General features: G+C 56.5%; 1 protein-coding gene across 1 annotated transcript in view; it reads right to left on the bottom strand.

Moving 5' to 3' along the window:
* The window catches only part of RHPN1 (rhophilin Rho GTPase binding protein 1), a 974,759-nt gene that overhangs the window by 406,193 nt on the left and 554,193 nt on the right, over positions 1-14,373 (bottom strand). The gene's annotated exons all lie outside the window — the stretch shown is intronic.

Genomic DNA, 14,373 nt, shown 5'->3' with positions numbered 1-14,373 from the left:
CTGCACCGAGGTTCGGGAGGGTTGCTTCCCAGGGAGGGTGTTAGGTGTCCGGCACAAGCCAGGATGACATTTCGGGAGCTTCCTGACACCTTGCAGTCATCTACAGATGCCCTGTGGGCAATGCTGCCTTGGGATGGATCCAACCTTCCTAGAGGCCCTGCGGTACAAAACCCGATTCCGCCCCTGGGGCTGGGAGATGGATTTCAGGCACGTAAACAAGTTTGGGCACGTGGGCTGGCCAGCCAAAGTGCTAGCTGCAGCTGTTGGACACGTTCCCTCCACGGCAAACTCTCCCCACCAGGTGAAAGGAGAGGCGAGATACAGGCTGAAGGAGGCGCCGCTGCTCTCAGCAGCCTTAATGCTCCTGGCAACAAGCTGGCAGTGGCAGGCCATTGCTGGGAGGAGGCGAGTGATTCCATGCCCCTCAGGCAGGGATGGGTGGAGAAGCAAAGGCAATAGGCAGCCGGCCCTGGTCATCCTGTGCTGCAGGCAGGTCAGAGGCCCCCTCCTCCCTCCCATCTGTGTCTCAATCCTGCTAATGTCCCTGTGGGCGAGTCACTTAGCCTCTCTGTGCCTCAGTTCCCCTCCTGTGAAACAGAGATTGCAGCACTGCCCTGCATCACAGGGGAGTAGAGAAGATAAATGCATTGAAGATTGGGAGAAGTTCTGATACAACAGTGCCTGGGAGTCAGGTCAGTATTATGAGTAGGTGGATCTTAGGTTCCCTCCTCCACAGCAACACTGCACATCAGTTTGAGACACAAGCGAAGGCTCTTGTAACCAGCTGAAACTGGGCTCTGGGGGGGAGATTTTAGGGAGGCAGAACAGAATGACCCAGAACCGGGCTAGGACATGAGGGACAATAACCCTCCACATATTTTAAAAAAGGGGGGAGTAGGGATTTATTAATGACGCTTAGCAGTTGGGACCTTGGCTTGAAGCCCGGTGCGGCTACACCTGCAGCACAGGGTCCCCTAGTGTGATTCTGGGGTGTTGGGTTGGTCCTGGATAGCTCAGTGGTTTGAGCACTGGCCTGCTAAACCCAGGGTTGTGAGTTCAATCCTTGAGGGGCCATTTAGGGATCTGGGGCAAAAATCTGTCTGGGGATTGGTCCTGCTTTGAGCAGGGGGTTGGACTAGATACCTCCTGAGGTCCCTTCCAACCCTGATCTTCTATGGTTCAGAGAACTCCCCTTATCCAGTCCCCCGCAGTGCTCCACGCAGCATGGGGTCCCCTCAGTCACAGAATGGGGCGTCAGCAGGAAGGGCGCCACCTGCTGAATCTCCAGAGTCTCTCCAAGTTGTTTAGAGTGAGGAATAACGGCTGGGAGGGTCTGTGACGCCCAGGGCCGGCTTTAGGCCTATTCCACCAATTCCCCCGAATCGGGCCCCATGTTAAGAGGGCCCCGCGCCCAGTGAGAATCCCTTACCTGGCTAGAGGGGCCTTCTTAATTTTTACTCACCGGGCGGCACTTCAGTGGCAGGTCCTTCAGTGCCGCTGAAGACCTGGAGCGAGTGAAGGACCCACTGCTGAAGACTCGGAGCACCGCCCGGTGAATACAAGCCCCACGCATTTTTTTACTTATTTTTTTTAAGTTATCCTTGCCGGGCCCCATCGAAACTGTTCAAATTGGGCCCCACTCTTCCTAAGGCTGGCCCTGGTGACACCAGCAGGCAGGATCTTGAAGCGGTGAAATCCAGCCACCCCCCTCAGCTCTGGGAAGGTTACTCGGGTCTTTGGGGTCATGTCCTCTCTCTGGCTATAATTGTCTCCTCCAATCTCTATTTTAGACACTTTCGCAGCCTGTGGTTGGGGGATTGTGCTGGGGTCAAGGATCTCCAGGTCCTCCTTTACTGTTTGCATTAGAGGGGGGCCTAGAGGCCCGTTTGGGACACCCCAGAGTGCTGGACAGACAGACCCAAAGACAGTCCTTGCGCCAAAGAACATACAGCTCAAACAGGGCCAAGACGCAACGGGGGGGTGTAAACAGGGAGGGGGAGGATGAAGGTGACTGCTGGGGATGTGTGGCTGCAGCGAGTCTGAGCCCAGGGCCCCATTTAGAAGCTTCACAGTTTGGGACCCTCATCCGCCTTAGGCCAGCACAGGGGCGAGGTGGCTCTGAAGATCGGAAGGGGGACAGGGCGGTGGCTGTTCCAGTTGATCTGGGAGCGGGGAGCACGTTTACATAGAGAGAGGGGCCCAAAGGGGTTTGTGGGAGAGGCTGCCGAGCAGGGGGCGGGTCACACTGTGGTGAGGTGACACCGGATAAGTAGGGGGAGCTTCCCAGGGCAGGGAATTTGCTGCCGGGGAGATGGGAGAGTGATGGACCCCAGGAGGTTGCAGTGAGCCTGGAAGATGCAGGACGAGCCCCCATTCGCGCACCCCTGCACCCTCCCTCCAGTCTCCCCTCGCCGGTGGAGAAACTACAACTGACTCATTTCTGTTCCAGGCAATTAACGTGTTCCTGGTGCTGAGTGCGGTGCACGAACCTGGGTAGAGGTGAGCCCTGCCCGGGCTTTTCCAGGCAATTCGGAGAGCTGTCGAGCCCTGAACTAGTTACACTGAGATTCCCCCTTTCCGGGAAATCCTGGCGGGGGGAGAACACCTGCTCTGCTCATTAGAAAGGGAATCCTCTCCCCATGTGTTCCAAGCCGCACCCCAGACCACTCGGATGTGTACACACACACACACACACACAGACGCACACGCGCTGTGGCAAGGGCAATTTGGGGGGTTAGTGTCAGTTGGGATCTTGCTCTCAGAGGTGAAGAGCAGCAATGGGCTGGGACCTGGCTGCCCTGTACCAGTGCTGGCCTTCCCATGGTCCCGGCACTAAGCCCGACGCCAGCTCACCTGCAGCCAGGAAAATGCCTCCAATATGCTGAAGAGCAGCCTGTTTGGCTAATGATGGCTGGGAGACCTGGCCGGGAGGTGAGCATGGAGGGAGCTTAATGCATCTCGGCTAGAGAGGACACCTGGTTCCTGGGGCTAGCAGGAACCGAAAGGCAAGGGCCCTGGGGTTGTTTTTGTAGGACAGTGGTGTTTATGGGGTGGAGCACACTACCACCCCCTGCAGCATCCTCCAGCTTTCTGCAGCATCCCCAGGCACTTTGCTAATAAGACAGCAGAATTCCCAAGCCCCTCAGTTGTTTTAGCGCAGGCCTGAGCAATTTCCCTTTGGGATACGGCCCTGGGTGGGCATTTTCAGACCCAAAGGAATTGACTGTAGAGGGAATTAGAATGGAAACCATTTCTCTGCTTTTTCTAGCGGTCACAGTACGATGCAGCTGTCGCTGGGGTGGAAGGGAGCAGCAGGCTCGCAGCGCCTCTGCACAAGCGCTCAGGACAGGAAGTGAAGGAGAGCTCTGCATCCCGCGGGAGCTTCAAGCTGGGAGTTAGGTAGGTGGGATGTAGCCAGGAAGCGGAGGGGTCTCGCTATTGCCAAAAGTTCCGTGGGACAGTGAGTGTCTGAGGGGTGAGGGTCTCGGTCTCGGCTCCAGAGTAAGGGGTCATCGAGCAGCAGGTTGAAGCAGTGGCTCTGCAGGGAAGTGAAACTTGTGGTGAATGCCTGGCTTGCAGTACCAGCTCTACCACAGAATCATAGACTATCAGGGTTGGAAGAGACCTCAGGAGGTATCTAGTCCAACCCCCTGCTCAAAGCAGGACCAACCCCAACTAAATCATCCCAGCCAGGGCTTTGTCAAGCCAGGCCTTAAAAACCTCTAAGGAAGGAGATTCCACCACCTCCCTAGGTAAGCCATTCCAGTGCTTCACCACTCTCCCGGTGAAAAAGTTTTCCATCCATCTGCTAAGCAGGTCTTTGAATCTCCGTGGGCCTCAGTTTCACCAGCTATGTCATGGGGAATGGGCCCGTCTGAAGTAGGGTGACCAGATGTCCTGATTTGATAGGGACAGTCCTGATATTTGGGGCTTTTTCTTATAGAGGCCCCACCCTCCACCCCGTCCTGATTTTTCACACCCGCTGCCCTAGTCTGCAGGGGGTTCTGAGGCTAAACTCATTGGTGGCTGGGAGCCATGGGGAGAGAGTTCGGGAAAGGCCAAGTATTATTTTCGTAGACAGAGACTTGGAGAAAAGTGTGTCACCTGCTTTACCCCGGTACCGCTCCCTTGCACCCCACTGGGGTTTGCTTTTGGGTCTCCCATCCAAACACTGACCCCGGCCTTGTGAGCTGGGATGGGAACCGCAGCCCGAAGTGGGCAGGGCCTTACCCGGCTCCCGCCCGGTCTCAGTGGTGCAGGGTGTGGCTGGTGCACCCCCATTCTCCAGAGAAGCTGGCTGGGCTGCCCAGGGCAGGTGCCAGGGCTGGCTGTGTTGACGAGACGCTATCCCATCATTTCCCCTTCTTTTGACTGGCTTGATTTCTTGGCCTGGAATGAATCCTGTAAGTACCTGGGTCACTTTTCTCCCATCTGCCAGTCTGCTCTCAATGTGCCGGGGGGGGGAGGGAGGCTGCCACTCCTGCCTAGGGCCATAAGGAGTGGGGCTAGGATAGCTGATACTTCTGGATTCTGTGCCCAGCTTCTGCTACCAACGTGGCATGTGAGTGACGCCGGACAAATCCTATCCCTTCGCCGTGCCTCAGTTTCCCCCGCTGTAGAATGAGGGTCACACTTGCTCACCTCCTGAGCACGCTGCATTATGGCTCATAGAGCACTTTGATGAAAAGGGCAGATAGAAATCCCGGGTGTGCCCCAAATCGAGCCGACTCCAGGAGGGTGGTGATGACTGTCCTGCTGTTAACCCACTGACGGGCTGCTGTGGCAAGGGGCGCTTGTGGGACCCTCGCAGATGCAGCAGGAGATGCAGGCTGGAGTTTTATTCCTGGCTTTGAGTCTCTTGGGTTATTCCCTTCTGCGCATGGACCCCGCATCCAGCTGGCACTGGGGGTGTGTGTGAGAGAGAGAGGAAGAACAGCAGCTTCTCCGGCTCTTTCAATTCCCGGTACCTCTCTCTCGGGCAGCCACGGTCCAGCTAGCCAAATTGTGTGGTGGGTTCGTGAGCTGGGGGAATATCTTCGGGGGTGGGGAGAATTACACGCAGCCTCCCAAACTCGTGTCACTGGTGACCTGTTCCAGATGTTGAGGCAGCTGGCCAGAGGTTGAAAGGCGCTCATTGTTTGGCTGAAGTTTCCCCATGTTGCCTGGGGAGCTTTGGAGAGAAATTATGGGGGAAACAGTTAAAGAAAAAATCCCCCAGCTGTTTGACTTCAGCGCCGGGTTTCCTGGAGGGAGATATCTGTAAATCTGGGGGGAGTGCTGGTTCACACGGGGGCAGAGGGCCGGGGGCTGGGCTGGGAGCTGGGGTTTTTTCAGGCTTGGGAACACAGCCTCTCCTTCCAGTTAGGCCGGGGTATGGAGCCATGGTTCTTCGGCTGCCATTCATGATGGTTATTAGTTGTATTCCAAGGCACTGATGAAAGCCCCTGACTGATCATCTCATGACTGGGGACGTCGTGATCTCATGAGCTAAATAAGCCGGGACAGAGCCGGTGGGAGGACGAAGGGCGTGGGGCTGGGGCGTGAGTGGAGAGAGATTCACTCGTAGCGATGTCCCGTGGATGTCACGAGGGCTGGAAAAGGCAGGTCAGAGGTTAGGGTGGGCATGCCAAGCTGGACAGCCTGTGATTTCCCAGGGGATGGGTGGGAAGAAGAAATAGCCCCCTCCATGTCGGATGGACCACGTGTAACTGAGCTGGGCTCGAGCTCTCTGGGGCCGGGACACACGCTCTGTTCATGTCAGCACAGGGCAGAGCATGCTGTTGCCTCTGGATAGCAAATATCACCGCACATGAGTTAGCGTGTCAGTATTGCTGCCGGCTAGTGCCTGGCAGCTGAACTGCTCAGCTGTGTGTCATAAGCCCCATACTGCTAGAGGAAAGTCTCCTTTGTTCTATTTAATCTGACGGTAGTGCCATGGTCAGGTTATCCCAGACACAGAGCCTAGGGTGGCACCTGCTGGTGCTTTTGAAGCAGAAGGCTCTGACTTCTGTGCTGCCGGGAAGGTCTGAGTGGGTGTAGTGATAGCTGTGAGGGTTTGGACTTGTTGTGTTACGATCCCAGATGGGGAAACTGAGGCACGGCGCATTTTGCCTGGGGAAACAGAGCGAGTCAGTGGCACAGCCAGCAAAAGAACCCAGGCATCCTGGCACACAGTGGGTCCTCAGCGCAGAAAAGCTCCAAGAGTTAAATTCGCGCACTTGTTCGCCCCTCTAAAAGCGAGGGGATGATGCAAGCGCTCTGCCATCCCCGGGCCTCCAACTGGTTATGTCACTCTCCCTCCTGTGCGCAAACATCGATAACCGCTTGGCTCCTGGGCCGGGGCGGGGGAAGAGGGGAGATGCCACTGGCTCCTCAGCAAAGTGCCTATAAATACACTCCCACTCCCTGGGCCTAGAGTGACAGAGCTCCTGGAGCCCGGCCCAGCCGTAATCCTTTAATGTCTCATTTCCATCCAGAGAGGCAGCTGTTAATACAGCTCTGGGGAAGGTGCTGACTTGTGTTCCTGTCCCAGGGAAAGGAGATGCTAATCTCCTTGTGTTACTGCAGCACAAGGAAGGGGATTCCAGGCCAGAAGAGTCCCAGCATCCTGGACACTTGGGGAGGAGTGGAGTGGGGTGTTACTCTGGCTTGATTCCCCTTCCCTCCCTGCCAGTCCTTCCTTATCCCTGGACCACAGGGAAGGAGAATTAACCCATTCCTGGGAGCCTCTTCTTGCAACCCCTCGTGCTCCAGAGGGAAACTCTTGGCTCGGGCCTGGCCACCACAGGGAAGGCAAAGTGCAAATCAGAATCCAGCCCCAGCCCCTGTGTACAATATTCCACCCAGGGGAGCTCACCTTTCGTTACAGCCTTTCATGCCAAAGGATCCCAAACAGCCTGAGGCATTTAAACAGGCACACGAGGCGCTGCCTGTCCAGGAGTAGCTTTTGATTGCTGCTTTTGATTGCTTTTGATTGAATACAGCCACCTCTGGGGGGGAATGCAGCAGCTGTTCAACAGCACACAATGTGGAGAGGAAAAGTGTAGCCACTTGAAACAGCAGGAGGACTTTGGGTGGAGCGAGATGTTACTTGGTTGGAAGGGCACCCTCTGTTTAAGCACCGTAGGGTCTATGTTGTGGTGTTGCATCTCAGATGCTCTGGTGGTAGTGGGGCTGTAGGAGTGCCTAGCTAGATCTCGTCCAAAAGCACCACAACCGAGTACGAGGTGGAGGTGTTGTTTCCTCCTGACCTCTGTGAAAAGAGCTCCCTGATCTACGGAATCACCAGTGCCAAGCCATGCAGCACCTTGGCAGTCTCCCATACACGCCTGCTCAGTGGGGGCTGCAGGCAGAGATCCAGCAGTGACACCGAGTGTCTTCCAGCTCATCTCTGGGAGGACAGCTTCCTTGCCAGGGTGTCCCACGTTTCCAGCACAGACAGGATTCACCATGCTTTGGCCAGATGTGCGCTCTGGCCAGTGGCATTGGCCTAGCTGGGAAGACACTCAGGAGCCGTCGCTGCATAATGTGCTGGGGGGAACTGAGAGGTCAGGATCCAGCAGTTGGACCACAGTGTTCCTGGGATCAAGGAATTGGATGACTTCAGGCTTGTGTAGACCAGGGAAGCTTGCACCAATGTAAGGAGGTCAATGTAGTTTGGTACGTCTCTGGCCCCCTCTGCTGTAGTGTCCGAGCACCTCACATTCTCTAATGTGCTTATCCTCACAACACCCTTGTGTGGTAGCACTGCTCTATCAGCTGCATTTTAGAAGGGGAAACTGAGGCACAGAGCGGCTAAATGATTTGCCCAAGGTCACAAAGGAAGTCTGTAGAGGAGCAGGTGCTTGAATCCAGGTTTCCCAAATCCCAGGCCAGCTCTGTAATCACTGGAGAATCCTTCCCTGCAGATCTCCATTGCAGACCCACATCTTGCCCTGGCCTGCCAGCTGAGCTGCGCTTCGGGGTGATGGGTCATTGCAATCCAGAGGGCGGATGCCCTGTCTGCCCATGGACTGAAGCTGTGTCCCGTGAAGTGGTTTCAAACAGCTCCATTGGAGGGGCCCAGTGACAAGTTATTTTTCCCAGCTCCAGCCCCATTGACATGGTCCAGTTAAACCTGTTTCTAGCCTGAGCAGCCAGTCCTCCCCCTACTCCCACAGGATCATAGAATATCAGGGCTGGAATGGATCTCAGGAGGTATCTAGTCCAACCCCCTGCTCAAAGCAGGACCAACCTCAACTAAATCATCCCAGCCAGGGCTTTGTCAAGCCTGACCTTAAAAACCTCTAAGGAAGGAGATTCCACCACCTCCCTAGAGAACCCATTCCAGTGCTTCACCACCCTCCTAGTGAAATAGTGTTTCCGAATATCCAATCTAGACCTCCCCCACTGCAACTTGAGACCATTGCTCCTTGTTCTGTCATCTGCCACCACTGAGAACAATCTAGGTCCGTCCTATTTGGAACCCCCTTTCCGGTAGTTGAAAGCAGCTATCAAATCCCCCCTCATTCTTCTCTTCTGCAGACTAAACAATCCCAGTTCCCTCAGCCTTTCCTCATAAGTCATGTGCTCCAGCCCCCTAATCATTTTTGTTGCCCTTTGCTGGACTCTTTCCAATTTTTCCACATCCTTCTTGTAGTGTGGGGCCCAAAACTGGACACAGTACTCCAGATGAGGCCTCACCAAAGTCCAATAGAGGGGAATGATCATGTCCCTCGATCTGCTGGCAATGCCCCTACTTGTACAGCCCAAAATGCCGTTAGCCTTCTTGGCAACAACCCCCACTGACATCCAGCTGTTCCCCCTCCAGCCCCCGTTGCATCCCTCTCCCCCTCCCAAAAGGTAGCTACCGAGTTTGAGCCCTGCCTGCCCACTCATGTCCCGCTCAGCTCCCCCTGCCTTGCATGTGATGGACACTGATGCAGCCTGGAGCCTTGACTGCTGATGGAAACAGGCAGCTATGTGACCAGGTCAGGTGCAGCATCCTGGCCTGCCCCCATGCTCCCTGCTTGGCAAGATGCAGGAGCAGGCCTGTGGCTAACCCTGCCAGCTCCTCACATGAAGCACAAGGCTTGCTGCCTCTGCCTGGCAGGGAGTCTCTGGGCATGACACTGCACAGGGCTAGGACTGAGAGACGGCACAGTGGGTGGCTGCATATCCATGTCATTCCTGGGCTGGCCTGATCTTCCTCCCCAGCAGAGGAAGCAGACCTGAGAGCAAATCGCCATGGGCCAGGGAGCAGACTGGGCAGGGCAGGCAGTTTTGTTCCCTTTCAAAGAGTCCCTGGAAATGTTCATCTCAAACTGAAAAACAAAGTTTAGTGGTCATTTTCCCCTGGCGGTGGGGATTGGGGGGTGAAGGGGGGAGAGAAAAGGGAGGGGGAAACGTAACTAAAAATGTTTTGGAGTCAAAAACCCTCCATTTTTCATTTCATTCTGTTGGCAACCCTGCGCCCCCAGTCTTGATTTTCACAGGGAATGTTCATTTCCTTTCACAAACCATTTATTGTTTGAAACATTTTCACCTGGCTCAGGATCGTCCCCATCCTGTGCAGCGGCGCCCTCTAGTGGCCGAGCTGCTCCTTTAGCTCACACACCTGTGTGTGTTTGGATTAGGGTGACCAGACAGCAAATGTGAAAAATCGGGATGGGGGTGGGGGAGTAATAGAGGCTTATATATGAAAAAGACCCAACATTGGGACCGTCCCTATAAAATCGGGACATCTGGTCACCCTAGTTTGGATCTGAAAACCCTGAGTTCACAGGTCATGAGTCTTGGCTGGCGGGCCAGGCACCAGGCTGGCTACTCCTACCGCCTGCTGTTTCTCCTCTGGCCCATTTAGATCTCTTCCTAACTGTCACTAGCACGCTTCTGGGTTGGCCCTTAGCTTCTCTGAGTTTCCCTCCCTCCAGGAAACCTCTGCATGAATCGCTGCTGGAATCTGAAGCTTGAGTTTTTCTTAACTAGATTCTAGTGTCTCCTGCTTGGGTTGTTTGGGGTCATCAGTCCCCAAAACTTGGATGCTTCTGTGAGTCAGCCAAACATGGCCTGCTGACCTCAGCCCTGCAGCAAATGGTCTCTGATTCCAGCTGCTGCCATACGAACAGGAGAGCTGCTCTCTTTCCAAGTCCTGGCCTCATCGGTACCAGAAAGATGGAGTAAGGAGACAAACAGCCAAATTACAAGAGGTTGGAGCCACTGAGTGTGATGGAAATTTTTTTAAATTGAAATTTACAATGATCGAAAGGCTGAAAGCAGCTTAAGGAAGCCTCTTGAAACTGATCGAATAAAGCCTTTGATTGGTTTAAGCTGGTCAGAGAGCACTAAGAGCTAGCTAAGGAGCGCCCTGAGACAGGGGCGGCTCTAGACATTTCGCCGCCCCAAGCAGAAGGCTCTGCCGGTTGCCGGGAGGGCTACAGGCGACTCTGGTGGACCTTCCGCAGGCGTGCCTGCAGAGGGTCTGCTGGTCCTGCAGTCCGCTGGTCCCGCGGCTCCGGTGGACCTCCCACAGGCATGCCTGCGGGAGGTCCACCGGAGCCACGGGACCAGCAGACCCTCCACAGGGACACCTGCGCGAGGTCCACCAGAGCCGCCTGCCACCCTACCGGCGACCGGCAGAGTGCCTCTTGCGGCATGCCGCCCCAAGCACACGCTTGGCGTGCTGGGGCCTGGAGCTGCCCCTGCCGGAGACGCCCTGCCAGCTGATCCTGCATGCTTAGAAATCTCCCTCACCTTTCTCTCCTCCCTGCTGTTCCCTGCAGTTCTTAAAGAACCTGTAACGGAGAGAGCAAAGTGTAGTAAACTGATACTCAGCCTGGGTGTTTGCCCAAGTCACCAGAGCTCACACCCCAACTCCTGAGAAACGGGCTGTGCTCTGCCACATGGTGTGTGTGTGTGTGTGTGTGTGTGTGTGTGGCACCGCTGCCCTCTGCTGGATAGAATGGCAGAGCTGCTTGGGCAGGCACGGCTGTATCGGGGTGGGAGAGGGGTAATATCAGGACCTCAGGTTTGGGGTCCAGAGGTCTTATGTCTTTGTTTTCATTCACCAGACAATGCTGACTCTCGCTCGCTCTCCAAGACACCTGGCTTCTATCCCTGGCTCTGCTGCTGACCCTCGACAAGTCACTCGGGGGCTCAGGCTCCCCATCTTTGTAATGGCATTGATAATATCCATTTCCCAGGAGCAGGGGGGCATGTGGGAGGGATTAATTCATTATGGTTTGCAAAGCCCTTTGAGATCTGTTTGCTGGGCAGCACTAGTGAAGGGCAAAGACTTACTGGGTTGTTCTCCAGGGTGGGGCTTCCAGGGGAACTAACCTGGAATGAGTTTCTCCCTTAACTCGGGGGGTGAGGGCCTGTGTGTGGGGAGCTTAAGGCTCTGATTTCTCTTTCTGCCGTTGGCCATGAAGGCCACACGGTTGCAATGTGAAGAGCCGTGTAGGCTACTCCATCCATGGAGTCAGTGAATCTAGGGGTCCCTAATGACCATCTGGTTTCATCTCATCCAGCACCTCAGTGTCCTCTGATCACAGGCCAGGGCCTGAGCTAACTGCTGACTCGGAGAAGAGTTCCCTGGGTTTCCCTGGAAGTCTCCCATCCAAACAGTGACTCAGCCTGGGCAAGATCTGTGGGGATTGGCCAGTCACTAGCTTTCTTGCCAGGTTGTAAGCCATTTGTTGGCCTCTCTCGCAATCGGAGAAGCTGGTTTCTTTCCACAGTGTCATTCGGTGAGCTCTGCCTACATGCCCCCTTCCAACAGTAGGCCAGTAAAGTGAAAGCCCAGGGCTGGCGAGTGCTTTCCAGCTGCACGGTGCGTCGTTTGCTTGGCGTTGCGAGCTCGCTCCCATGTGGAGAGGTCCCAGCCTGTTAGGAAAGTGGGGCAGCCATGTCAGGTGTTGTCCCTGGAGGTGCCCACTGCCTCTGCTGGATGTTGTGTTGTGCCCTGGGCTCTGGCAGGGTGATGCACTGAGGGGAAATGGTTTGGGGCTGTATTTCCTTGAGGACAGTGTCCGTGTCCCGCCCTGGCACAGTGCTCTGGGATTGATAGATCGTGTGTGTGGGCCAGTCGCAGGCCTGGAGGGGATGTCTTGCCAGTGCTCTGTTCCAGGGGGCAGTTGGCAAGCAGAAGAGGTGGATGCTTGCGAGGTGAGGGGCCTGGGTAATGCAAACCAGAGGCCGTCCACCTTGCTGTTGGAGAGGGGTTGCCATGACAATGGAGCTATCCTGGTGGAGGGTCTGGGGGCTCTTTGGCTGTTGGGCCTTGCATTGATTCCTTCTCTTGGGGAGGAAGTGGGTGCAGCATGCACTCCAATGGGGGGCTGGGGGAGCGTTTTGCCTGAGGGTGCGTTGGGCCACACATGGGTCCTTGGGTGACCATGGTACTCACTGCAGAACTGAAAGGGTTGTAAGCGAGCCCCTCCCCTGTGTGTACGCTCCCTCGGGGTGCACCCAAGGCCACAGAGGAGGCAGTGGCAGAGCTGTGGAAGGAATGCAGGAGTTTAACTCTAGAGCAGCCCCCATTGCCCTGGCCCTGCTAGAACTCCCCTGGCCGGGGCAGCGCAGGCACCCAGACACAATCAGTGTCTGGGCAGGGACTCTGCCTGGGGGGCTGGGGCAGGAGCCGACGGGGGGAGGGGAGGGAAGGGCAGCTGAAAATGAGCCCATGTGAATGGCTGCCTGGGACCATCTGTGAGAGCCCCAGGAGCCTGCCCCCCATCACTCACACCCAATGGGCTGGGTTGGGGCTGAGGTTCCCTGGCCACTAAGGTGCCAGGCAGGGATGGAGGCATGAGCTGCCAGCTGCAGGCTGGCTCAGGCAGACCGGGAGGGAAGCGGGGACAGGCTGGGTTGGGTTGATGGCTCCTTGGGGCTGGGGCAGGCTGGGGGAGGGGGATCAGGCCAAGCCTTGAGCCCCCTTCTACCCATCTTGAGATCCCACCCATCTTTGTAACCTGTGGAGGCGCCCAGATTTTCCTCTTGCATTCAGCCCTGTGCCCTGCCTAGGTTCTCAGATCTACATCTGTCAAGGAACCCGCCCCCTATCCTGCCCACAGAGAGTGTGCCAGGCGGCTGGGTCGCCCCCGGAGCTGCTGGGGTGTTCCACGTTTCGGGTGGGCGTGCGGGGACCGTCCATCAGAGCACCCTGCAGAGCGGGTGTGACAGGCAGTAAACGTGTTGGGACAGAGGGTCTGCGGGGACTCGGGGACCAGCATGAGGGGTTTAGTCCCAGCTCGCTGCCTGGCTCCAGTCTGCACTGCTCTTTCTGTCCTTGGATGAAGGTCCGAGCATGGAAACCGGCTCCTCCGAGCCTCTGACGTGTCTCCCGGGAAGGGCTGAGCTCGTGTTTATGTAACACTCGGGGGAGCGACGCTGGATTCCAGTGCATGGTGGTGGGTGGACGGGGTGCACTAAGATGTCGGGAGGGGAGGATGCTAAAATGTCTGAGGCCGCTAGGCCACCATGCTGGAGCCGCTTCACACACGTGTTTAGGGGGTAGGGACAAAGCTGCCCCCATGTGCCCTTATCCCCAGGCTGGGTGTCCCTGCACAGCTCTTCCCAGCCATCTCCGCCTCCCTCCGAGCTCCCCTGCTGGAGTTGCCCGGTGCCATCGGGTCGCTTAGTGCTTCTCCGGCTGCAGTCATCTCCCCCGCTCCCCCACGTAGGGCCGCCAACTCCAACACAAAACACCAGCCGCTGCCCTCTTCCCCCCACCAGCTACGGACCCTCAGGCCTAGCCTGCTTCTCACAGCCCCCAAGGGAGCCCCCGACCATCCCCTGCCCAGAGCAGTCTTGGCTCTGTCCTACTCCCCGGTGCTGAGAGGAGCCACTGCGGTTTTGGGTCTGATCTGCAGAGCAGGACCCAGGTGCCAGCTTTGCTCCCAGGAACTGGCGAGGCAGTATGAAAACAGGGCAGGCTAGTGGGCCCCCCAGCCTGATGGCCACCTCCACCCCCTTGCTAGGACTGGGACCTAACCCATCAGTGGTGGGCGCTAAGCCCTGAGGAGCCTGGGGACTTGTGAGGCTCGGCCTGGCCTCATGCCAGAGTGAGGTGTGTGCAAAAGGCACAGGGCAGCCAGGGATTTCAGCCGCCATCCACTCCCCCTTGTCTCTGTAGGGTGGAGGAACTCAGGGCTGACCGCCTGCAGAAGTCCTGCAGCATTTCTTCCTGCTGGTTCGGAGCACTGGGAAGATAGAAGGGCACGTACACAGCGGGTTGCAGGCAAGTGGCTGTTAAATCTCTGCCCAAGATGCAGGGATCCTCGTTTTCTCCATCCACCTCCAACCTCAGCCCATATGTGTTGCTTCAATGTCCTACAGCGTGCTGTGTAAATGTGGTGTGCAAGGGGATGGGGCAGAGAGGAGGAGAGGTTACCA

The sequence above is a fragment of the Gopherus flavomarginatus genome, chromosome 2 (genome assembly GCF_025201925.1).
Source record: "Gopherus flavomarginatus isolate rGopFla2 chromosome 2, rGopFla2.mat.asm, whole genome shotgun sequence".
NCBI lineage: Eukaryota > Metazoa > Chordata > Testudines > Testudinidae > Gopherus > Gopherus flavomarginatus.
This window is presented reverse-complemented; position numbering and strand designations above follow the sequence as displayed.